Source organism: Camelus ferus, chromosome 8 (genome assembly GCF_009834535.1).
Source record: "Camelus ferus isolate YT-003-E chromosome 8, BCGSAC_Cfer_1.0, whole genome shotgun sequence".
Taxonomy (NCBI): Eukaryota; Metazoa; Chordata; class Mammalia; order Artiodactyla; family Camelidae; genus Camelus; species Camelus ferus.
The window spans coordinates 38,897,182-38,924,199 of NC_045703.1; the positions used below are offsets into that span (position 1 = coordinate 38,897,182).

Sequence of the window (27,018 nt, forward strand, 5' to 3'; positions counted from 1 at the left end):
ACTGTATGTTTTATCCTTCAATCCCAAGTAGTGCCTTATATAGTAAATCAATATGTTCCCCCACTTTCACATGATTTTAGTAAATTAAAGTGAACTAGGGCCTGTGTATTTTACAGACATGCATGTGGTCCATCAAGGAGGTGGCCACATGGTAGTATTTTGCATATATGTTTCCTGTCAATGAAAAAGACTTTTGTATTAAATAGGATGAAATAAATATTGGAAAGAGAAAATTGAAGTACAATATGGATGAGAAATTTACAGAAACATTTGACCCTACAGAGTTTCAAGTTTTCCCACCCAGATACATCACATCCCAGAGGATGGAGAAAACACTGAAAAAAAAATCATCAAGCACCTTAATAAATGTTTTAATGAATGAAGAAAGAACTATATCTAGGATGCTGGATAGAGTTAGCCGAATTACAAATGTGGTTACAAAATGGTTCCAACTGTGCCAGGTTGAAGAAGTTTTTATTGATCTATGGATAAGTGAAAAAAATGTAGACAATTATTGTGGATGGAATGTATATATTTATTTGTGACTGGGTATATTTCTGTACATGAATGTCAATTATTTTTTTAAAGGGCTAATTTATTTGAGAGTTCTGTTCTTTCTACTTTTTGAATATTAAAATTATGATATTATAGTAATTGTATATATTAATATTTGTCTATTTATTGAATGGTGTTTATCAAAAGACTGTTAACTTTAGTCAGTCTCCAAAATTTTATTTAAAATTTTTCTTGATCCAACGAGTCACAAACTCTGGGATCCACTGTATCGGGACCTCTCTAGAGTTCCTAACACTCACCTCTTTCTTCTTCCACATGTTCATCTGTGATTGTGTTACAGTTAAGATGATACCAGCCTGGCAGATGGATGGAGATTCAAGGTATATGGGATTGCAAAATGAGAACCTACGGAAGTCTTAATAGTTTGGAAAGATGGACCACAATTTACAGGATGAATTTTCAACAAATGCACAAATGCTGTACAATTTATTGAGAAATTGAAGACCCCAAGCCAACTACATGGCTATGTAATGGGGAAGATGCAGCCCAGTGTGAGATCTAGGAACCACTAATACGACTATGTTGGAAATTGTCCTGTTTCTCTCTGCCCTTGTCAGCAGATGCATGGATGTTGCATATGAATCTAGATGTCACTCTTAGGAAGGATGCCTCTGAGCAAAGTAGTGCTCATTCTGTGGAACAGGAGCAAGGAGGCAAAGATTCTGATCCATGCAGAAGAAGAATAAAATCCAGGATGTTTGGCCTGAAAATGGAGATCCAGGAAGATTCTTACCAGTATCAAATACTTGCAGGTACAGAGATTTTGTTTATGACATGAAGGGTAGAATTAAGAACAATGAGAACAACATATAACCTGATGAATGACCCGCTCGATATCACGGTCCCTAATGGCGAAATTCCAGACTGTAACTGAAACGAGTCACCCCCAAAGGAAGCTCTTGACAATTAGGAAATTCTGCACTTTGAGCTGGCACAGTGTGACGGGGCCAACCAAGAACTAAGAAGTTAGTTGGGCCAGTCGCTGGGGCCTCAAGGGGCCGATCGAGAGACTCAGGGAGAACTGTCCTCACAACCTGGAAGTGACCATCAGCGAGAGCAGAAGACTCCAGCCTGGACTAGGTCAAAACTTGTCACTGCATCTACCCTTGCTGAAGACCTATTTTGGAATTTCCTTTTTCTAGAGCTTTTTCCTTTCTTAAGCCCTATAAATAAATAAAGGCACTTCTTTGGAGAAAAAAAAGAACAATGGGCATGAGATATTGGAGACACACTATGGTTTGACATTAGGAATGATTTTGTTAGAACAGTAGTGGTAGAAAAAGGAGAGCCCTGGGCAGGGGACCCCCCTGGCTAACAGGATAACACTGGAGGGTGATGAAGTCTTTGCCAGCTGTGGGACTCAATCTCTGAACCCACAGTTCACCCTGGAAGCCACATGTTACCATTCCCATTCTATCCGTGCCACAGATAAACACGCGGCTGATGTCTGAGTTGTGTGGAAGGCTGGATTAATGGGCTTTGCCTCCGCTGCCTGTGGGCTGGGAAGCTAGTCACCTCGCATCTGGGAGCCTTGGCATCTCGTCTGTAAAGTGAGAGTGTAGAGCTCAGTGACCTCGTGTTGCTTTATTCCCCCCTATTGCTTCTTTAACACATTACGGCAAACTTCATGGCTTAAAACAACACAAATTCATTCTCTTACAGTTTTGGAGGCCAGAAGTCTGAAATGAGTCTCACTGGACTAAAATCAAGGTGTCAGCAGGGCTGGATTCCTCCTGGAAGCTCTAGGGAAGAACCACTTTTCTTGTCTTTTCCAGCTTTTCTGGGTCACCCACATTCATTCCTTGGCTCATGAATTCCTTCCATCTTCAAGGCCAGCAGTGTTGAGTCAAGTCTTTTTCACATTGCATCACTCTGACCTACACTCTTCTGCTTCTCTTTTTCCCATTTAAGGACTATTGTGGTTACATTGGACATACCTGGATAATCTTTATAATTTTATTTTTTTAAGTCAGGTGATTATCACATTAATTCCATCGGCAACCTTAATTCCTCTTTGCCATTAACATAACACATTTATAAATTCTGGGGGTTTGGACATAGACATCTTTTGGGGAGGCGGTCATTATTCTGTCTACCACATCCTGTAAAGTCATTTTCAGTTTTATGGTCCTATAGGTCCAGGAGATAATGTCATCTTAGGCCTGACTTGTTACAGAGGAATGAGACAATTCCTGGGCAGGTGCGTGGGGATGAAGTTAGTCAGCACTCATGGCATCCTCTTAGTGTCCCACAGAAACTCCACCTTCCCCTGAGCCAATAAGTGTACACAATCCCATTTGTTCTTTCCAACCAGTCCTCAGCCACAGGCCATCACCCAAATAGTTTGATTTCCGATATCACTGAGATAGCAGTCAATTTTGCAGACGACTGGATGCCAATTGGTTACCAGTTTGGGAATGGAAGTGCACAGAGCCTGGCGGACCCGCTTCAGGGTGCTTGAGTGGTTTCCCACAGGGTGGACCCTGTTACGCGGCAGTCTATGGTTATTTAGCCTTACCAAGCCTTGATGACACCCTCCCTTAAAGATGAAATGGAGCCTACAGTTGCTTCCTTGCCTCTGACATCACTGTGCTAAACAGAGCAGTAATGTTAGAGAAAGGGAAGTTTACCCAACTTCCCTTCCCTCTGATTCTCTGTGACCAAAAGCACACCATAGAAACGTGCCATATGCTGCTCAAAAACAGGGCACAACTCTGCCTAAACAGGTAGAGAAAACCCTGGTTTACAACCTGTGATAAATCATTATTCCAAACAAGCTCATCCATGTGTTCTTTAATAACATTTTTACTGGAGTATTTATGATCTTGACTTTCAAAGTTCAAAGAGGTTTGTGAGCCTTGTTCAGAATAGAGGAGGGAGTAACATGGCAGACTCTTTTCGCAACACACAGCAGTTTTACTGGAAAAAATTATTGAAACAATCACTTAAAGAATCTGGAAACTGCCCTAAGGGCATACAGAAAATAGAGAAACACTCATTCAAGAAAATCTACTAAATCTTGTAAGAACAGTGAGAGTCTGTGGCATTTGAGCCACAACCCACTTCCTTCCTCCCCCCACAAGCTCCTTCTTATGAAAACGACTCCCGGAGCTCTGGGTCCAGTGAGTGCAGTAAAGAGGGTGGGGGCTCCCTCCTCCCCGTGGTCCCGACTAGGGCAACAGTTTCCACTGATGAGGACCAGGCTGCCAGCTTTTCACATCTCCCTGCATCCGTCCCGTGTTGCAGAAGCTTTATTCCAGGCAAGAAACAGAGGCTGAGAGAATCAGGTGTTTCTTCCCTCACAAGTCTTATTGATAAAATAGAAAGTACCCAGTTAGGGCAGGCCAAACAAACCCAGTGACCCAATCGCTCCTGCCCTGTTCATTTATAGGTCAGAGATTTCAGTCTGAGAGAGGCGGACCAAGGAGACTAAGGACCACCATGCTACGCTCCCAGAGATTGCCCAGCACTTACCGGTCAACCAGAGCTGTCACTCCGCGAGACGCAGGCCACGGTCTCTGCCTCCAGCTCCTGAGTGGAACCACAGAGGTTCTGCCCCGGGAGGGGCTGGGGAGAGGAGAGGCCAGACTTAAAGACAAAGGGCTTTACAGTTCTCCCTGAGGAAAACAACTTTGTGTGGAACAGAGTGCGGAGAACTCCATGCCTAAGGGCATTTTTGGGAAAAGAAAAGAAGATTTTGGTGAAAGTAATTAAAAGGACTCTCATAACTCCCTAATACGACTAGAAATAAGGAAAAATGCAAAGCAATCAGAAGTTTCATAGAGATAACCAGGAAGAGAGACACCCAAGAAGAGCTGCCCTGGGATCACAGTCAACCCTGCTGGCAGTGAGTGCTGTGCGCAGCTCTAGGCACCTTCCGCTCGGGGGCAATCAGAGCAGGGAACAGGGTGAATTGAAAATGTTCCCCAAGCAGCATACAGATTAATCAATAAAGGACAGAAGCCTCACTGGCTCTAGGACCTTAAGCACAACCTCTGACCAAGCCCTAATTGTGTAATAAACTACTCTTACCCACTAAGGCCTCTCCTGGGATGGCAGGCTTAAAAATAAAATCACATGCACCCTTAGCAGCGTGGAGGCTTGTGTGCATGCCTGAGACTGTGCCTTTTCAGAAGTTATCAGAGAGGCTAAATAGAAGCTGCTAAACCCTGGTTGGGCTTGGGGCAAAAACAAACTCCCTGAACTGCAATAACAGCCTTCAAGCCACGTGGACCTGCAAGAAAAAAGTGCAAAATTCTAACTGGCCAAAGAAGGCTTAAGTGCCACCTTTGAACAACATGCGGCTTATACAGTCCCTGAGGCAACCCCTAGGTAGACAGGCTAAAAGGTAAAAACAGGAAAGAATATCTGACAGGGACATCAGAGGCTGCACACTGAGGTGAAGGAGACATCACAGAGTCAGATCAGTCAATTCAATAAACAAATACATAAACACCTAAGCAAACAGTGGCAACATCAACCCATGAGGGAGGGGATTAGCATCCAGAACTCACTATAATACACTTAGAGTTTCTAATTTTTAGCCAAAAATTGTGAGACATGCAAAGGAATAGAAAAAGGTAACCCATTCACAAGAAATGGATGGATACATGTTACTACACATTTAACCAAACTCACGTACAGTACCAAGAGCAAACTATGGACTTTGGGTGATTATTGTGTGTCAGTGTAGTGTCATCAGTTATAATAAATGTGCCCCTCTAGTGTGGATGCTGATAGTAACAAAGGCTATGCATGTATGGGGACCAAAGATACATGGGAAATCTCTATACCATCACCTCCATTTTTCTAAAAGCCTAAACCTGCTCAAAAAAATATAAAGTCTTAATAAAAAAGAGAAAGAGAAAGCGTCAATGAGTCAAAAACCTAATCAAAAGGCAGAGATTAGAGACTGGATGAAAAAACATGACTCAAATATGTGTTGTCTATAGGAGGCATACTTTAGATTCAAAGATGCAGGTAAACTAAAAAGAAAAGAATAGCAAAAGATACACCATGCAAATAGCAACCGTAAGTGACCAGGAGTGACTATACGAGTATCAGACAAAATAAACTTTAAAACAAAAAATGTTACTAGAGAAAGTGATATTTCATAGTGATAAAAGTTTAAGTCTATGAGGAAGATGTAGCAATCATACACATGTATGTCACTAAAACCAGAGCCTCAAAAATGCATGAAGAAAAACTGATAGAACTGAAGGAAGAAATAGACAATTCAAAAATAACGTTTGGAGCCTTCCATACCCCACATTCTGTAACAGGTAGAACAATGAGGCAGAAGAATATAAGGTTGGTTTAACATACAGAAATCAACCAATGTGATCCACCATTTTAACAGAATTAAGGGCATTCCTCCATAGAATCTAGAACCCAGAATTAAATGAGAATCAATATTTACTTGACCAAGTTTCCAAAATGAAGTGTTCTGCTCAGGTCATTATGATGTACAAAGACTTTTTTCCCCTCCTTGATCCTTATCTAGCAATATTTAAAATTAAAATCAACATTTAAAGATTCATGTTACTTTGGAATGGTGTTCCATCACATATCAAATATCCTTTCTCCTCATTTTTGCTGAATTCACAGGTGGATGAGAGTTGATGAGAAAATTTGGCTTATAAATCTTTCAGTTTCCTGAAATTTCCAGCATATTTCCTATTGTAGAAGTGGAATATTTCTTTTATAAAGTTTTTTATTAAATTTTTTTTCTATTGAAGTGTTGTTGATTTACAATGTTAGTTTCAGGTGTACAGCAAAATAATTCAGTTATACATATACATACATATATATATATATTTTTTCTTTTCAGATCCTTTTCTATTATATGCTATTACAAGAAATTGAATATAGTTCCCTGTGCTATACAGGAGGTCATCAATTTTATATATAGTAATGTGTATCTGTTCATCCCAAACTCCCAATTTATCTCTCCCCCCAGACTTTCCTCTTGGGTAACCATAGTTTGCTTTCTCTGTCCATGAGTATGTTTTTGGTTTGTAAAGAGAATTTGTATCTTTTTTTCTTTTTTTTTGGACTATTTCTTGTAGTAGCATTACATGCAGATTAAAAGTCAGAAAAAAGCCTCATGTTTTGTTTTTCATCCGAGTTCCACAGAATCTGCCCTCTTAGCCATACAGATCTCAGAATCTGATAGGCAGCTTATGCCATAGCAGGTATTCAGCTATATCTTCAATTTATCGATTTATTTATTTATCGATTATCAGAGACAATACAGTTGCCTAGAGAAATAAATCTACTAGAGCCTTATCTTGGCTGGTAATAACTTTTTCCTTAGGTGAGTACCAACAATATAGTACTCTGTTTTCCAAATTACCTTCTTTCCTTCTGATTCAATATTTGTATTTGATTGATATATTAAATGGGCCTATAGTTGGCTCTAATCTCTACTTTGTATTAATATGATGAAGCTATTAATAGTCTCTGGTGAGGAATAATGTTTTATTTAGACTTTCCCTCAACTAGTGAGTCTAGGAAAGATAGTAGTGAACAGCTGGTGTTAGTGTTTTTGTCACCAGCACTATTTCATGCCCCCTTTTTGTTTTTGTTTTTGTTTGAGGGAGAGATGAGTAAACCAGCAGGACAACGTTGCTCTGGGAATCACTCTTTCCTATTCGCTTGGTAAGTGATTTGAGACTGACTCTACTCTTCACTCCATTCCACATTCTGGGAGTCGGATTTGGTTAAATCACTGGTTTGTCCACTCTTCAGCCACAGTGATTGACACATTGGATTAATATCCAATCAGAGGTTATGAAATGTGAGGGAACCTTTGCTGAGACTGATGGGAGGAAAATGGCTTCTTCTTCCCCTGTAGAGCATGGTCTGAAGACTTGAAGCCAAGACCTGCTGAAGCCATGCTCCTTACCCTGAGAGGGGAATCAAAAACTGCAAAAGGGACTAATAACTTTGAAGCCTCAGGATAATGTTATCACTGGACAGTGCAGAGCAGAGAGATGGAGAATAAAGGGCCTTTGGTCAAACCATCTGAGCCGTTGGATCAACTCTCATCTGAAATTAAATATATATATATACATATACACAGGTTTTTAAATTATTAGTGAATAGGTTTAATTTATATTTCAGTTAGTCTAATTCAGATTTTCTGTCACTTGCTGATGACACAGCTAAAGAAGTGATACTCAACCGATAAAGAAGTGAAAGCTCATTCATCAAAACTTTTTTTCTTTATTAATACACATAATGTATTTGACCATCAGGAAAACTTATCATTTACAAAGGTGTGTGTGTGTGTGTTTTCATTCAATCAGTGGTGTGATTCTTGTGATTGGGAAGCACAAAGAGGTGAAGAGTCTCATGTGAGAAGGGTGTGACCCTTGTAACAAACAGATGCTTGGTTGTAATCTTCAGACTGTAGAGAACATACCACCTCGGAGTCCAGTGCTTTTTTTGATGCTGCATGTAACTGTTTGTTTGACACTCCCGTGTGAATTTCTTGGATGCTATGCAAGCCTATTTTAGAGGCTTAAGTTACGTGCTCACAAACTCTCTCAATGTCCCTAAAAGGACAAGAAGTATTGGCATGCTGCTTCTCTTTGTTCACATTTGGACACTCCTTAATAGTGGGTCAACATTGGCAACTGTGTACATTTTCCGCAGATTGCTATAATTTCCTCTGGCCCTGTCACTTCAAATGAGCAAGGAGCAATTCTTAAAAAAAAATTTTTTTTGATAAATGCTATACTTATGTTCCATAATAGACACTAAATTATAATCTATCATTTCCCCAATAAATTTGACCATTACCTACGTTGGACTTCCTGTGACAACTGCCCCTACCAGGCAATTCCATTCCACCGTTCTTTCCATTTTGGAAGACTAGCCCATTGTTCTGTTCTTTCCCTATGGTACACCATTAAAAAAGGTCAATTGTAGGAACTCTTTCAGTTGAGTATTTTTCCTCTTGTTCCTATTTTAAAAGACTGCAAGATTGAATTTAATTTTTCAAAGAATAAGCATTTTTATCATTTCAAATCTGATTGCCTGAGCCAGACTTGAAGTCTTGGGCTGTATATACATAGTTTAAAGGAAAAAAGTCTTGGAAACCATTCATTCGATTTTATCAAAGTTTTTTTTCCCTCCTACAATTCTGGAACAGATCCCAATTACCTCTTGACTGATCCCTTGCAAGAAATTCCCCCCTAGGCCCCACATATCCAGTCTCTCCTTTTTTCAGGAAACAGGTGAGTCTCTTTCAAGCATAGATCTGTCCTTTTCAGATCTTCACTCAAATTCTATCATTGTAAACTAATACAGTCACAATTTCCTAACATAACTTTTAATTTCCTCCACTATCTTTTCCTCATTACTGCTTGCTATTCCTCTGTCTAAAGAGTGAGGATGCTTGACCATTCATTGCCTCTCCAGTCCATGTGAATCCTTATACCTAAAATAATTTCCCTCCGGTTCAACTATAATGCTATGGAAGCATCCAAGCCCTCAGAATCTCTTCTTTCTGCACTTGCCTCTTCTTTCTGACCTGTCATTGGAAATGTCCTTTCTCTCTTTGACTTTTACTACATCGAAACGTTTTATTTTTATTATTTTTATATCTATTACTTTTAAGATTGTTATTTAAAACAAAACTTATTGTTTAAGTTTTGAATTATAATTTGTGGTGTCTTCTTGCCAAGGAAGTCCTGAGTTCCTCTAAGAAATGGTAATTCATTTTATTCATTTTTTTTTCTATTCTTTGTAGTGCCTGGTGAAGGAACTAAATAAGTACTTGAGTAAATTTTTGAATTTACTACCAATTCTGTGCAGACTTAATGAGGTTATGAAACAGCCCTCAACACTTTAAACTTTTAATTTTTTCACCAGCAATTAACTTCTCTACGTGGGAGAAGGAATTTCCTTCTCACTGAACTATGTATAACTCTGTGCAAAACCAGAATGAATTAGTGAAAAACATACAAGATGGTTCCAAATAAACAGCACAACTAAAGCCTCCGATATTTTCTCACTATCCTTTGCCCCTTTGAAATAGTTGCTAGAGCTGAGTTGGAAGACTGAGCCAGCTACTGCATAGTTTGCATGGCATTGTATGGCCACATTGCATCATCTTTTAAAACCTGTATTCTTATTTGTAAAGGGAGAATAATACTCTGTACTGACATTGTTAAGGATAAGCAGGACATGTAGAGAAATGATGCAGAGAACGTGCTCAGCACACGATATCTACTGTTGGTTGTTGTCTGTGATGGACTACCTTTTCTTAGCTAAAACTTACATTCCCATCTACTAAGCAGGATCTCTGAAACTTCTCCAGGGGCATGGTTGTTCCCCCCAGTTTTATCACTCATTGCCTTCCCTGCTTTTCTTAAATTGTTGATAGTCTACCTTGCTTAGAAAATGATAAAATCTGCCATGATATCTCCATCAAATTGTTGTAAAAGAATAGAAACATTGGCAGTTATGGTTTACTTATTGTGATTCAAAACTGTTCCATTTGTATAGCACATTCCCACACAGATGGGGGCTTTATTTTTTATTAACTTCTAATAATATAAATGTTTTGATCTATTCCTCTATTTTATTACCATATAAATAATAGAGCATTGTCTAAATTAGAAACAGGTTGAGCGCACATTTTGAAGTAGGAATTCTCATAAACTTCCATAACTCATGGTCCGGGCAGCAGAGGTACAAACACACAAGTCACATTGCCATCATCTGTCATTCCTGATAACTGTCTAGTGCTCGACAGTTTACAAAACACCATCACAACATAATCAACTTTGAATTTTGCAAAATCCAGTCAGGAAGGCAGGGCAGGTATTGTCATTTCAATGTTGTAGAGAAAACCGAGGCTTTCAAAAATTAATTTGCATGCAGTGACATGGTTTACAATGGGGAGCAGTGTTCCGAAGAGTCTTCTGACTTCAAAGACATTTTTGTCTAATCTCCCTAATTCTTAATGACCATGAGCCGTGTGGTAAAATTAATCATGGTTACCAGACAGCAAGAGCTTTAAGATAAACTAAATATCCTTCTAAACATTTAAGAGCCTTGTTGTTGCTAAATAATACAGTGAGGAATTCTTTTCATGTTATCGTCCATATTTTATGGTTAAGTATGAGCTTACAGCATTCCGGTCTCGATATAAAACCCTTCCAACTTTCAGTAACTTTGTGCCTTCTCTCTTTCATTTCTTTGGCATGTAAACTAGCTGCAGCTAAGTGAGTCAGTAAATAAGAGAACATTTTAAAAAATATATTTGATGTGTATGTATCTTCACAAAAACAAACAAAAACAGGTGCTGATAAATGGTACCATTGCTCATCTTCATTCAGAAAACCCTGGTGACATTTATGGAATATAGCAAGAACACTGATAGGAATTCCCTGTAATAATTATGTAGGTAGGAAGACATTAAAATATGATTATCACTGATCAATATTACAATAGTTGGTTAAAGACAGAGTTCTTTGTCCAGGAAGACAGAATTATTTGAATGACATCAATAGGTGATAGCATTTCTATTTTAGGTAATATAATCACCTATTTGTAAAGATGATTCTGTTTTTTTTTTCCTCCTAACAGTTGATTTTTTTCTTCTAATAATTAATTTTTAAGGCTCAGAATAATTCAAGGTTATTTAATTTTGAGCATAATAAATTCTCATTAGTATTTTTGGTATAACACAAGCATCATCTTGTATTGCCTCAGTTTCCCCATTAGTAAAATGGGAGCCATAAAACAGCTCATAAAATTTTTATGAAGCATAATCGTGTACACCTGGTCCATAATAAATATCCAATGCATGCTAGTAATATTAAGATTAGTATTGTCCCGCCCCACTTTACTATTAAACACATGGTATATTTGATGGCAAAATGGCCACAATTCTCCACACCTCCCTATAGTCATGCCCTTTGCTGTGTGACTTGACAGCTTCTCCTCTGCTGGCCCTGTGACTCACTTTTACAAAGAGAACGCAGCAAGTATGCCACTGTGCCTTACATAGTTTCACATTGTCTCTTGGGACCACTGCCTCCATCACTTAACAATGTCCAGACTAAACTAATGGAGAACATAAAACAAACACAGACACAAACAAACCCATGGGACCTACTAGAGACCCAGAGAACTTTCATTTGTGTTGCCCAAGGTGGAACAGGTAGCTGCTTACTGATATTCTGTGGAGTGACTGTGTGAATGAGCCCAGCTGGCATGCATTTATTTTGAGTACACTGATGTAAAGAGGATATGACTTAATTTTTTTATAAGGAATTGAGGCAACAAGCAATAAAAAAAATAAAAAGCACTTTGATACTATTATTAATATATTACTATAGATAATTACTATTAAATCATATTAGTATACTATTAACATAAGTAATTAATTTAGTATTATGAAGCACTAAATACTCTTGAAGCTAAATATTATCTCATGAAACTTTTACTTGTATGAACAAATTCTGAAAATACATTAATCACCAATTATGTAGAAATCTTCATTTAACCTGACATGAAATTATTTACTTTTTCCTCAGATCTAAATGAGAATTTTAATTTGCTGCATTGTGTTAGCCAAGTACACCTGCCCAGTGTTCTTTCCATAACCGTAAATAAGAAAGTGAAAAATCAGATGCATTTACTCTTGATAAACTTGACAATCTCCCTTTTAATTCTTCCCTTTTTTGTATTTAATAAGATTGCAATAAAATTTATGTTGGTATTTCTCTGAAAAATGTTCTGGGGTAAAAATACAATTTAAATTTAACTAGCACCTCTTGTAACACAGAAAGAACCTGGACATTAAAAAAAAAGTTTTACAATCACCCCTTAGAATGAGACAAAGTAAATGAACACTGTTAGAATAGAAGGATGAAGATTAAGTAGAAAACCAGTTTAACTCTGACAAACACATGGAAAACCTAAGTATTTTCTTTATTAAATTTTTCAGACAGAAGAAATTGCTTTTTTGTTTTTTTATGTTCAAAATATATATCATTTTCTATCCTAAACAAACATGCTTCCTAATTTAGCATAAACTTCCTCATACTAATTAAGTAACTTTAAATATTATTTGTTTCTTGTTCAATGACACTGCTTTATCCACCTTGTTTTCCCACCAGAAACGTATGTATGACATCTGGACACTGTCAGGGAATACTTTATAGCTGAAGTTCCCATGGTCTGCATCACCCATTGTTCAAAAAACAATAAACTGGCAGGGAGTGAATCTATAATAAAACCAGAACAGTTGCTTGGCACCTGGAAACACACGATGTGATACAATTACTAAGTAATTCGTAGAGCAAACTGTCACTCTTATACAAACCTTACAACTGTTAGTGACTAGCACAGATCTTTCTAATTTAATTTTCTTTAGTGATAAGAGTCAAGACAGTTTGCCTCTCACTGAGAACCACAGGTTTCTGTATCATGCTTCAAGGAACTAAGAAACTATCTTCTTACTTTCAATGAAAAATTATTTTGAGTACCTAGTGATACTACACCTCTTTCCCTCTTTTATGAACATGAGCAGACAGAATGCTATTTCTTCTAAAAGGATCCATAGACAAAAACTAAGCTTAGTAGGGAAACCATAGTATTATTACTAAACTCTAATATGACTCATGGTCAAGAAAGCTCCCTTTAAAAATATTTTCAAGGCTTTTTTTGTAACTAGGCTTTTCATCTTTATGATCACTGGCCTGCTTAAAAAAAAACTGCTAGAATCAATAGATGATATTTGTAGAATTTATAGGCAATGGACTGAGTAAAATGCTTTCAATTTTTATTTTCCCCAAATGCTCAGCTTTATGTATTACTTCTCTCTTTTAAAATAGAGCAATCAAGTCTTAATTTTTCAAAGAACATTTTCATAATCATATTTATTTGTAGTTTATCCATCTAAACCATTTAAATAGCTAACCATTTAGCAAAAATATCCCAGATTATATTTCACTAAATTTAAATGGAGTTGAGTTTAATATCTAGCCAGCTAAATGGCCAAAATTGATTTTTTTTAAAAAAAGTACAAAGTATACATTTCAAAAGAGGGAAGGATCTCATTAAATTAAGAGAAGTAATAAGAACAATGTAAACTCCTAATGAGAAGAGCAACATCACAGCTGAAACTAAAGAGGAAAGAGAAATGGAAATTGTCCTTGAAGGGCTCAGAGTCCACCATTAAGTTCACTTTTATTACTGGACAGTCAATGATTTTTCACTTTCAAAAGAATGGTTTTAGTCCACAAAATACGAAGTTACAATTTATAAATACAAGTACTTTGTAGGAAACATGGAACTTAAGTTGAGAAAACGCTGCAGTGCTTGTCTCAAAGGCTTCCCATTTCAGAACCGTGGTTTGTTTCCTAATCTGTTTCCTATCTACATCATGGACATCATGAGTCATTATTTCTCCAAACTATGTTCCTTCCCCTCCAATGAATTGTCTTTCCAACATAAATCTGATTGACCTTCTCACTTTATGCCTTTCTTCCTTCCCTTTTTTTCTAACTCGAATTACTTAAAATATTTATTTTGAGTCTCTGGGTCATCCTGAATATGACTATAGACCATATGGGAAGTAGCTTTCCCTTTTGTGTAACGTGACTAACATAATCAGTTAGCAGTTAACATAGTATCTATCTATCATGATGTTTGATCATCAGAGACTTAAAATTAGGTGGTGGTTAGACAAATGGGTTCTGGAGTCAGAACACTTGGGCTCAAATCTTCGCTGTGAAAGTGACTAGTTGTGTGGCCTTGGGAAAGTTGAACGAACTTTCAGAGCTTTTATTTTGTTGTCTGATAAAAGGAAACAATACTAACACTTGGCCTAAACTACATTTATTAGTGAGAGCATTACAGCCTTTATGGAAACTAAGTGTCAGAAAGAAAAGCTAAGATAGAAAATAAATATTAAGACAGGAAAATATATTGGCATTAATATAGTCGAGACATAGACCATTGCCAGCACCATAAAGATCACTCATCACTAATATTACCCTCTTACAGACACACCTACTTCCCTTCCCTCCTTCCTTCCTTTACTCCTACCCACCACTAATATGCTCTACGTTTCTATAATTCTGTAATTTTAGGAAGTTATATAAATGGCATTTTGTCACCATTTGGAATTTTTTCTCTCTCAGGATAATTCTCTGGAAATTTATCTAGTAACAATTCTAGTTCTTTGCTTTTCCTTATAAATTTTAGAATAATCTAGCCTAATCTAAATAATATAGCTCCAAAAAATCCTGCCAGGAATTTCAGAGAAATAAACTTAAATATCAATTTAAGAATAACTGTCATCTACTTTGTTGAGCCTTCTAATCCATGAACACAATATCTTCCCTCACCTATTTAGAGCTTTGATTTCTTCATCAGTGCTTTGTGGTTTTCAGTATATGAATTTTGTACATGTTTCATTGCTTTGTACCTAAGTATTTCATTGCAAATAATACTGTATTTTAAATTTTGATATCCACATGTTCATCAGTAATATATAGAGATACAATTAATTTTTGCATACTTATCTTGTATCCTATGACCTTGCTGAACTTACTTACTTAGTTCAAGAAAATTTTTTGGTAGGATCTTTGGAATTTTCTACATAGACAATTATGTCTTCTACAAATAAGAAAGTTTTTTTTTTTTCTTTCTGATCTGTGTGCTTTCTTTTTCTTCTTTTTGTATTTTTGCATTGACTACAACTTCCAGTATACTATGTTGATTAAGGGTGGTGAGAACAGAAATCCTTCCCCTTCTCCCAATCTTTAGGTGAAAGTATTCAATCCCTCACCATTAAGTACAATTCTGTCTCTATGTTTTTGTAGATGACTTTTCTCAAGCTGAAGAAGTCCCCCTCTATTCCTGTTTTTCTAAGAATTTGTCATGAATGGGTGTTGAATTTTGTCAAATGCTGTTTTCACATCAATTGACATGATCATGAGACTTTTCTGTTTAGCCTGTTAATATGGTGGATTACACTGATTACTTTTCAAATATTGACCCAGTCTTGAATACCTGGAATAAACCCCACTGACCATGGCATATAATCCATTTTTTGTTGTTGCTAAATTCTAGTTCCTAATATTTTCTTGAGGATTTTTACATCTGTGTTTATAAGGCTTATTGGTCTATGGTTTTTCTATTTGTTGCCCTCCTCCTCCTTCCCCTCCTCCTCTTTCTTCCTCTTCTTCTTCTGTCTTGGTACTGTCTTTGTCATATTTTGTATCAGAGTACCATTAGCTTCATAAAATGAATCAGGAATTGTTCCTTTCTTTTCTATTTTTTTGAAGAGATTGTGTAGAATTGGTGGTAATTTTTCTTTAAATGTTTGGTAGAACTCTGCTGTGAAACCATCTTTACTTGAATATGACTTTTGTGTGTGTGTGAGTTTTAAAATTATAGATTCAATTGTGGTAGTTTATACTTTTTGAGTAAAATGTTCTTTTTTAATCTACGTTGTCAAATTTATGTGTGCAGTGTTGTTCATAGTATTCTCTTTTTACCTTTTTAATGTTTGCCGAGTGTGTAGTGATAGCTCTTGTTTTTTTCCTAATATTGGTAATTCATGTCTTCTCTTTTTTCCATCGTCAGTTTTACTAGATATTTGTCAATTTTATTAATTTTTTTTAAAAAGAGCTTCTGTATTGTTTTTCTGTTTTAAATTTCATTGATTTCTCCTCTCATCTTTATTATTTCCTTCCTTCTTGATTTGTTTTTATTTCAATCTTCTTTTTCTAGATTTTTGAGATGAGAGTTTAGATAATTGATTAAAGATTTTTCTGCTTTTCCAATGTAAGTATTTAGTGCCATCAATTTCACCTCTCAATACTGCTTTAGTTGGATCGCACAAAATTTGTCATATTGTGCTTTCATTTTCATTCAGTTCAATGTATTTCTTGATTTTCCTTTGGATTTCCTTTTGACACGTGAATTACTTAGAACAGTGTTGATTAGTTTCTGATTGGAGGGAGTTTCCTGTGATTTGATTGATTCTAGTTATTTAACCTTTCTTTTTTTTTTTAATATATGTTAAGTAAGGATAATAACAGCACTCATCTCACAGTGTTATTGTGAGGATTAAATGAGCTGACATTTAGTGCCTGGTACATAAACTCTAAGTACATTTCATTATTGTTATTTTAATAATTAAGATCTTATATTAATGGTTTCAAAGAACAGAAAAAAAGAGAAAATCCTTGAATTTATTTACTAAGGATATCTTAACTATGATTCCAAAACAGATGGGAAAAAGTACTTGAAATTAAAACTATAGACCCAGTCACTCATGGGCACAGATGTAAAAATCCAAAAGAAATATTTTCAAATTATTTCAGTTGTATATTGAACAATAGCAGTACTTCATGAAGAAAGTGGTTTTCAAAATTAAAAAAAAAAATCTACCATTGCAATGCACCACACCATTGATTCAATTAGAAACAGAATATCCTCTTAATAGATATGGAAGCATTTAATGAAATTCAGTTATTAAAAAACAAGCCAACAACATAAGAATAGGAATTAATTTCTAAACCTGATTAGGGGTCTTTATTAAAAACTCAACAACAAACAAAACATATGATAATATAACATCCCTAGTAAAGACATTTTGGCTGTTCAATGCTATACTCGGGAGCTTAGACAATGTCATAATTAATAAAAACAAATGTGAAGAATAAAAATTATAAAAGGGACAAAACTATTGGTATACCATGGTTTGCATGGATAAACTTATGATTTTATAGGTAAGCTCTTAAAACTTAAAAATATTTTAGTGTCGTGATTGATAAAAATATCAATGTATGAAAACCAATAACTTTCTTTTATATCAGGAATTGTAACTTAGAAAAGAAGAAAATGATTAAATAAACACAATAAATGCTTTTTGAACTTTCGGGAGATAATTTTTTAAATATTGACAAACATAAATGGAAAGAAATGCAAAGACAGAAGTAAAATGATAAAGAATCTCCCACTGAAGCTATGTTCGCAAACCCCAAATCCAAGTTACATGACGATGTGCAGTGCTGAGAGACAGTCAACAAAATTAACAAGTGATGTTAGAATTACTCCAGACTAAATGCAACTTGAGGAAAAAAAGACTACAATTTTTGTTTTAAGATTAAAAATTACTCATAAATCCATTTATTTAACAAATAATTATTGAGTCCCTATCAGGCACATGCCTGTTAGACACCATTCTAGTTGCATATGTATAATATACTCCAACATGCTCAGGGTTGCCTTAGTAGGGAGCACAGAGTTTTATCATCATCCTGGTTAATACAGAACTGGTGAGGTAGTTTTTGGATTAAATTTCTTCTGCCAAATAAAGAGATACATACAACTGTGGAAAAATCTGAATCCCTTGTACTTGCGGATTCTTCTATCTAAGTAGGTTAGTAACACTACTCTTTTGTTTGTTCCAGAACAATTTAGTAGATTAAGGTAACAGATATTAAAAGGTTTTTCTTTAGGAAGCTCCGATATTTGGAAAAGTGGAAATAAATATAATTGTATTAGGCACTATACTAGTATCATCTCATTTTATAAAACAGGCTAATTTCCGACTCTTTTACTACCAGGTTATGGTCTAGGTCAGGGATCATTTGGTCGTTTAAAGGAAAGCAATTGTGGACATTTAAAATGCAAACCTTTGTGTTTCCCATCCTGGTAAACTTGGTGGGCAATATTATCTGGCTTGAGCCAAAGTGTGGAGACTTGTTTCCACACAGCTTGACCTAAAATAAAGATAATAGAGGAGTTATTTTCTTTGGTTTTCTTTCACAATAGCTTTGGGTTTTTTGTTTGTTTTGTTGAAAACACTAAGGATCATTCCATCATTTGGTTAAAATGTATTTCTTGAAGAATCCTTTCCTTCCTCAGATGTAGAAAACAACCCTGTTTAAGTTAGTGCAGTAAATCTAAGAAATAAAGGAACTATTGTCACCTCTTTGTCCAGTTGATAACAAAGGTCTGTGTGAAGCTCACATTCCAGAGGTGTATTCATTCAGTTCTACAAAGTGGGCATTTTTTACAAGCACCAATTTCCTCTGAATCTCAATGTTTCAGCTAAATGAAGTTTCTATTGAGTCGCTGTTTGTAAGTAGTCAAAAATAGGAGTTTTTCCTATTAACTTCAAAAGGATTAGTTTATAATTCCATCTGCTTTAAATTGCTTTTCCATCTACTATTTCTTTTGATATTTATAGTAGACTTCTGAGATTGGTAAGGCAAAAATTATTCTTATTTTGTACGTGAAAAAAAAATCTCAAAGAGATGATGTGATTTTGAATAGACCTGAGTCTTCTGGCTCTTCCTCTAGTGTTAGTTTATTAAATTTATTTACTTAAACACTTATTAATCAACACATACTCATTGCCTACTTTAACCAAACTCCATTGCAGGAACTCCGCTGCCTTTCAAGTTTGATTGTCACTATATGTAAGTATTAGAAAGATTCCTATGATAAAAACTTCTGGTAATAATTCTGAAAGGAACATTCCTGTTTTAATTCTCTAGTCTTGAAAGCTGGTCTATATGATAATTACAGTTTGCCCAGACATCAGTTTTGATCAGGTACCTACCCCAAGTTCATAACAATAGAAATAGCAGTATTTCTGATTTTGAAAGTTATGAAGTCAATATTTGACAGCAAACATTTCAAACTTTTTCCTCTGATGGTGGATGAATTTGCAGCTTGCAAAGTGCTAAAGTTAGACCCTTGATGTAGACTGTGAACTACTTTAAAAATTACTAATTCATCAGATCATCAGATATTAAAAGCCTACCACTTTCATCCACCAGATAGACTCTAATTTGTACTAATAGTTGTTTGTATTCTTTCTCCAAGTATTTAGTATGATCAGTCCCTTCCCAAATAAATGTTAAAAAAAAAATCTCACTTTTCTTTTGCAACAGATATCGCAATATTTATTCTATGACATATAGTAGAAGTTCTTTCTTTGTTGATGACTTTTAACCCCCTGTGAATGCAAGAAAGTAACACAAGAAGAGTGTAGTAGGGAGGCTACAGTGAATTTAGCAGCACAACTTCTTTACAGCTCCTCGTAGCCAAGTTCATCCCAGGTCATTCTTCATCGGCTGAAAAGAATACACATATATATTTACATATATTTAGCACTCTGAAGACGTTATTCATTGCTATCTGGCTCTCACTGCCCCACTGTTTTTGATAATACATTATAGTTCTGGCCACTAGTGCAGCTTTCCCTTGTCTGGTACACTGCTCTGAAATCTCCAACTACTTTAGCAGCTTATAGCTCTACTCTGCCTTGTAAGCATAGCAATAAGGCTGTTTAGCTTTGGTTCCACCTCGCTGCACCATCCCAGGAAAGCCATTCAGAAAACCAAAACAGATGGTGGGACCCACTTTTATGTTTCTCCTCCTTCAAGGATCAGAGTCCTGAACTTCTTATTGTTCAATGTCTGAAAATAGTTGATTTATATATTTTTTCCAGTTTCTAGTTTTTGTTGGGAGGACAAGTCAGGGACGATTTACTCTGTCATAGCCAGCAGTATCTTTGACTGTTTTAAAAGTAGGCTGATATACCCAAGTGAAGCACATCGGGTCAACTTCTAAATTTCATAAAAATTCTCCAATTTTTTTTTTTTTTGCTGTCCTTTCAGTATGGAGAAATTGTTTTAAATATTTATCACGTCTTTATTTTATGTTAAAGACCGATGGCAAAAAGATGTTTCCATGTACCCCACCTATTAGTTGCTGTGGTGTAGTTTGAAAAAGATAAAAGAGACCAATATTTCAGGAAGGAAAAGGCAAAAAGCAAATCAGAGACAAAGGCTAAACAGCCTTTTTAAAGCCAAAAAAAAAAAAAAAAAAAAAGAGAGAGATTACAATACATATTAAAGGAGCTGTAAGAAGCTTTTTAATCATGATATAAAATCCTGGAAACAATCCGATATTAAAACAACTAACTCTCATTATTAAGAAATAGTGGATTTTCATCTAGTTAGTATTTAAGTTAATTTTAGGGCCTGAGCATAATCACTTTTTCATTTATAAGTAAAGTTGCAACTTTGTGAAGTGTAGTTTAGAATAAATTAAGAGTCAGGAAGTCACATGGTGCCACCCATCCTGATTTGGGATGTGTCACAGATCTGGAGTCTAAATTTAAGTCAAATTTTACTTTTAGAGCATTTCACAGAGAACAAAGATGATCTGAGAATCTTAAACATAATTACCTTTGAAACACTTTTTTCAAAAAGTTTGTTCTTTCTAATAATTCTGTATTATTCATCTGCTGATTTTCCCATTCCTGTTTTTTCCTTCTTTCATTACTGAGTTAGCATGTGTTTTAAAAATAAATCGGGTTGAAAAGTTAATAATAGGATTATTATACTGCATAGGTGATTGGACTGGACAATTTCTAAGATTCTTTGATGAAAGATCCACTTCAAATTCAATACATTTTTTAAAAAGGTAAACTGATGAATGTGACAGCAGCATATGTTCATTTGTGAAATGGACAAAGCATTTGATAAAACACTTTGTGGTATCAATGATAGATAGATAGATAGATAGATAGATAGATAGATAGATAGATAGATAGAAAGAAAATTAAAGCTGTTATTAATGCCCAACAACTCTTTCCTTCCCAGAACATTTATTTACAGGTCATATAGAAGAGACAAATAGAGGATCCAGAAAATTCTTTCAACTGTCACCATGGATGGTTGTCTATCTTACTGGCTCATTACTACTTTCTGTTATGATACAAGAATCATATTGCCACCTAGTAATAGTTGGGTTTGATCCTTAATTTAGGGATAAAAAATTAGGACAATGGTCCTAGAGTTAAGAGTATCAGATTTTTATTTGTTTGTGTTTATTTTGGGGTGGGGGAGGTAATTAGATTTATTTATTTATTTATTTTTATATCAGTGCTGAGGATTGAACCAGGACCTCGTGCCTATTTGACATGCACTCTACCACTGAGCTATACTCTCCTCTCAGATTTTTAAAGGATAGACTTTCAGCCTAGGAAAAAATGCAGTTCTACATTACAAGATTAGAATTATAACTTAAGGATTTTTTTTTCTTGGACATAGAGAAAACTCTCTATGTAGAAAAAAATTCATATTGATTATTTTTTCTTAATTTTGATTTTAGATCCTTTCCTAAATTGTTTGATTTTATCTGCCTTGTGACCCTGTGTTTTTTTCTCATAATAGATGAAAAAATATTTTAATGAATATATCTATTATATATAATTATATATTTTATTATTTAAAAACATGTTCCCAATAGGAAAATATCATCAAGTCATTAGGCATTATATGCAAAAGTTGACACATTACTATCTTAATATTGACATTACTAAGTGATATCATTATGTTGGTGTAGACTGGAATTCCAGCTTAAGGATGAGTCTTGCACTAATGATGAACGATAAGGAAAGAAAACTGTTTGATGTCCAGGAACATATGAAAAAATCCAGGGATGCGGGCATAGAAATATAACACCAAGAATAAAGGAACATCATATATTTATAGTGTAATTGCAGACTGAAGGAGAAGGATGATTTTTCTTATTGATTTATTTGAACTTTTTATATAGTAAGGATATATTTATGTGTCTTATTTGTGAAAATTATTTCTCCCAGCTTGTTAGTTGATGGCACTAATTTTTAATAAGTAATAGAACACAAGCACAGGTAAGTAACTGTGTAGTGACTAAGTAATTTGGCTTTTTAGACTTTACAAATAAAAGATAACTGCATGCTTCACTTAAGCCTTCAGATCTTACATAGCAATAATGGTTAGTTGGGAGATGAGAACTGGAGAAATAAGCAAAACCATTAGGAGAATGGAATACATCTGAGGCTGAAGGGGAAAGTGTAGTCTCAGTAACAAGCTCCAGTAACTTATTTTCTTGATTTCAGGGTCTAATAATTTACACTATTCCGAAATCTGTCATTTACTGAATTTTTTCATTGTTATCTTTCATACACACAGCAATCTATTTCTAAAGTGATAAGCTGTTTCAATTTTTTAAATTAATGTCTGATATGTTTTCTTCATTACATTTTTTTCTTTGAAATTTCAGTAACTTTTAAAAAATTGGTCACTCTATTTTTTAAAGTCCTGATTGTGCTTTTAAAAGACTTTAAACTTTAATTATTCCCTTTGTAGCATTCTATCTGAATGATAAACATCCTCTTTTAAAATAATGAATCAAATGGAATATTAGACGGAGCTATATGAAATGGCATTTTTGTAAGTCAAAAATGATAATATATCAGCAAGTTCACATAGTACTTAATACATTTTTTGTTGCTCTTTCATAGCAATAGTGTAGAGCAGTAATATCTTTTCTCCAACTTAAAAAAGTCTAACTTTTCTTTACTAGTTGACCATAATGTTTAATGATGTCCTCACAGTGTGTGAGGAATAAATCAAGTGAATTTTCCAGTGGTACAACTTTTACCAGGGTCTGAAATATCTTAGGAAACACCTGCTTCAGTCTCCTATGCCATATTCCAGCTGTAGTGAGCAGGAACTGAAGTACTGAGTGTTAATTTAGCCTCTTTCAGAAATTCCACTAATACTCTCATTCAGCACAGAATGAGAATTTTAGAACAGAAAGTGACCTTCATGGTCATTTATTCCAATATCAATCTTTTACAAAAAGAAACAGTTCTGAGAGTTGGGAAGTGGTTATCAAAAAACAGAGGTTATTCAGTTAGTTGATGGTAATGTTGAAACTGGATCCAGGCTTCCTGCTTTTCATTAGATCACTTTTCATTAGATCACTCTTCATCTGTTTGCTAAATCTGTCAACTAGATATGTCTGTTATAGCTTGTGTTCATTTACGTATTGTTAGTTATTCTCAATAATTCAGTGATTTACTTCAGCTTACTTGCTTTGTTTACTAAAAAGTTTAGATTTATTCTAGGTAACTCAAAGATGGAATTTGTTTCTAACTTACTTGGTTTTTCACAATGATCCTCTCAGATTCTACCTGTCTCCTCCACAAAGTGCCATTGTGGGGTAGGTAATTAGGTTTCTATTTATTTATTTATTTTAAGAGGAAGTACTGGGGATTGAACCCAGGATCTCATGCATGCTATGCATGCACTCTACCACTGAGCTATACCCTCCTCTGCCAAAGTGCTGTTGTTTTAAATAGTCCCAATCTTATAGTCAATATTATGTTGTCTAAAATATTCAGTAGTGCCAATCTGTTTGTATAAATTCATTTTTCCTTGATAGCTAGTCCACTAATTCTTCAACGTCTAAATCAAGACTATTCTCCATGAAACATTAGCAGTTCTTTATAGTTCATAGCGATCTTAATACTCCTCTCAGTTCAGAGAATTGTGCTTGTGTTTGTTTCTATGTGTGTGTGTGTGTGTGTGTGTGTAAAATCATTGGCCAATTACTCATTTAGTACACTTGAATTACTACATTTTTTTTTCTTACCTTGTTATATATTTATATTTATCTCCATAAACAGTATAGACTGCGAGCTCCTTGGCCATGGCTTGTCTCTTATATTTTAAAGTGGTAAGCCAAGTATTTTCAATATGTTAGGCGGGTGATAAATGTGTGTTGACCGATTAGCCACAATTCAATCTAATCAAATAAAATTATCATAGTTGTCTTACCCATACCCCATTCTATTATTGAATTATAGAAAAATCAATAAAAGTATCTTTAAGTCAATCACTTCTACTTGTTCAGTTTTTCTGGGTGGGTTTTGGGATGGAAGATGCATGCACATTGCCTCACGAGGTAGAAGATAAGTGGCCTGAGGCTGAGTGCAAGGGAGTAGAGCTTCATCAGAGTTCTTCACTGTAAGAGAGGGAGCAGTGAGTGAATAGTAGGGATGTAAAATGCATTTTTTAATAAATTAGTTGATTGCTGATAAGTCATGAGAGTGTCAACAGTTCAGAAGGAGGAAGCATTCAGGATAACCTCAAAGATTCTGACTTTGGATGGGGACATGCTCAGACAAAGAACAAAAGCCCTATTTCATCATCTTAGTAGCAGATAAACCTATTATTCATTCATTCAACAAATACTTTTGGGGCTTCTACTATGTTCTAATTTCCTGTTCTAAATTCCCCTAGTTTTTCCCTTCTTACTCTCAGAGGTATATTTTTGGTTGACTCTATTGGAAATTAATTGTGTTAAAAAGATAAAAGGAAAAATTGGGTTTTGTGATTATTTATATCCTCTTGATTTTTAATAGACCCTCTTTCTTGGAAACACCGATATCTTCAAGGTTGTATTTCAAATTCTGAACCCCACTCTATCATCACATGCCCCTATTATTTTTGTTTGCTTCTCTTGGGATTTTTTTAACTCAAGTCTCTGAGAATGCATGTTTCCACTTCTTTATATGTATGTTCTCTTCAACTAATAGAAAAACCAAGTTAGTTAAAATTAAAAAAAAAACTCAAATAATTGCTTTGCTGATTTAGAAATTGCTATAGCTAATTTAATCCGTTGTTTGGATGACTGAATTCTCTTGACAGCCAAATCAGCCATGCATATACAAATCCTAGAAATTAGAACTGACGTAGACAGTGGCAACCTTCTAGTCAAAACACAAGTTGTAAAAACTGAAGTGTAAGTGGTGAAGTGACTCCTTCCAGTTGTTAGTCCTAATTTGGGTCTCTTTTCTTGAGTTGCCAATAGGAAGGTTAAACTAACAAACTTCATTTCTTTGATTCTCATTGAAATTACTTCTTTTGCCTTTAATAAGCTTTGAAGACAGGAAACTAAGAAATGTTCAAATGAGAGGAATCATCGTAGGGCCTTTCTGTTTATTCCTGTGATTTCTTTGAATGCCGAATTATGACATTTCCATTGCTTCTGACTCTTTCCATTTTCCTGTAACTAGTGATGGTCCAAAATTGCCTTTCAAACACTGAGTGCCACTCCCTTTCACCCATCCGCATCTAATTGTTATTTTTTTCTTTCGCTCTCTTGTCGCGTTAACAGTGTCTGTCAATATTTTTAGAGGACAAATCATGTGTGAAGCAAGACAAATTTTAAAGTTTCTGGTACAATAGATGATCAGTCCAAATATTTGTACAATACATTCTCTGCTTCATGGATGGCTGCTGATAATTATATTGAAGCCAATGAGCAAGGTTTTCCTCCAAGGCACAGATTGAGATTCAAAAATATTTGATAGAGACCATCGAATTGGAAAGGATGATGGAATTTGTTGCAATTAGGCTGAGCTAAGCAGTATTGAAATGAGATCCAGATAACACTGTTTTGTCTTTTACTATCTGGGAGAAGATTGGGATTTATTTTACACAGATAATTCAAATGCATTTTATTAGGGAAAAACTTCCTACAGGCTATAGAAATTTAGGAAATTACAATCCTTTCTTCATAGTGAAAAGGTTAAAATGTTTAAACATTGTAAAGTTAAAGATTGTGATATGTGTGATTTATGGCTGGATGTGAAAGGAAAAGAGAGAACAGCCTCTAGCCAACATCTGCCTTTCACAGAGCTTTGGTTTTCGTTGAGTTTTTTTTTTTTTTTTTTCTCTTTTTAAGTGTTTGAGAAAATATTTGGCAGTTACTTTTTCCTGAATCACTATGATAAAAGCATTTTCTAACAAATGTATTCCAAATGAATAATACTGGATTGTTTGTGAGAGGGTTACCTGTTTCTTTTCCAGTGGTTCAATATTTTGCCTTCGGTAATAAATAATGCCTTATTTTCTGGCACTACCTTATTCTTTCATAAGCTTTGTTTAACTGTGTCCTGTCACCTTAGAGAGGTGAGCAACGAATGCACAAAGAGAAGCAGGAGCTTAAGGTGTTACGAGTTTATCATCACACAACATGCACACTTTGTATGTCAGACTGTTGCTACAGCTTATGATTAGAGGCTGGAGTACTCTTTGAGTAAAAGAATCAAATGATAGAGTTTGAATGGACTTTGAAGACAATTTTATCTATTTTTAAGTGTTATACAAACAAGATCATAAGTTTCCAAAAGGTAAGTGATTTGCCCTTTATTTTTCCTAAAATTTCTCTCTATTGCTGGACTTTTTGAGGCTGCCTTGATTTCTATATTCTGAATTTAAGTGCCTATGTTACATTAAAAATGTTTTAACTATTTTCCTACTTTAGTATTGGTAACTGACATATGTGTTATAAATCAATTACATGCCAAACAGCTGGACACACATCATCTCACTATTCATTATAACCTCTGAAGTATGTTTTTTATTATCCTAATTTGGAAGACTTGAAAATTAGGCTTGGGTCAAATACCATGATCAAAAATCACACAGTTAGGTAATCATGGACCCAGAATTTGAACCACAGTAGTTTGATTCCAGATATTTTCTTATATTTAAAGAGTGCCCTTATAGATAGGTATTAGATACATTGACTAGTAATATA

The 27,018-nt window shown here is 35.1% G+C and overlaps 2 long non-coding RNA genes across 5 annotated transcripts in view; both read right to left on the reverse strand.

Moving 5' to 3' along the window:
- Window positions 1-4,521, reverse strand: part of LOC116665364 — a 49,894-nt gene extending 45,373 nt beyond the window's left edge. For both annotated transcript variants that reach the window (XR_004321953.1, XR_004321954.1), the window contains exon 1: window positions 4,051-4,521. This is a non-coding gene — a long non-coding RNA (uncharacterized LOC116665364). The remainder of the gene's footprint in view (window positions 1-4,050) is intronic.
- A 14,988-nt stretch (window positions 4,522-19,509) lies between these two features.
- The window catches only part of LOC106730251, a 92,330-nt gene continuing 84,821 nt past the window's right edge, over window positions 19,510-27,018 (reverse strand). For all 3 annotated transcript variants that reach the window (XR_004321951.1, XR_001366702.2, XR_004321950.1), the window contains one exon: window positions 19,510-19,703. This is a non-coding gene — a long non-coding RNA (uncharacterized LOC106730251). The remainder of the gene's footprint in view (window positions 19,704-27,018) is intronic.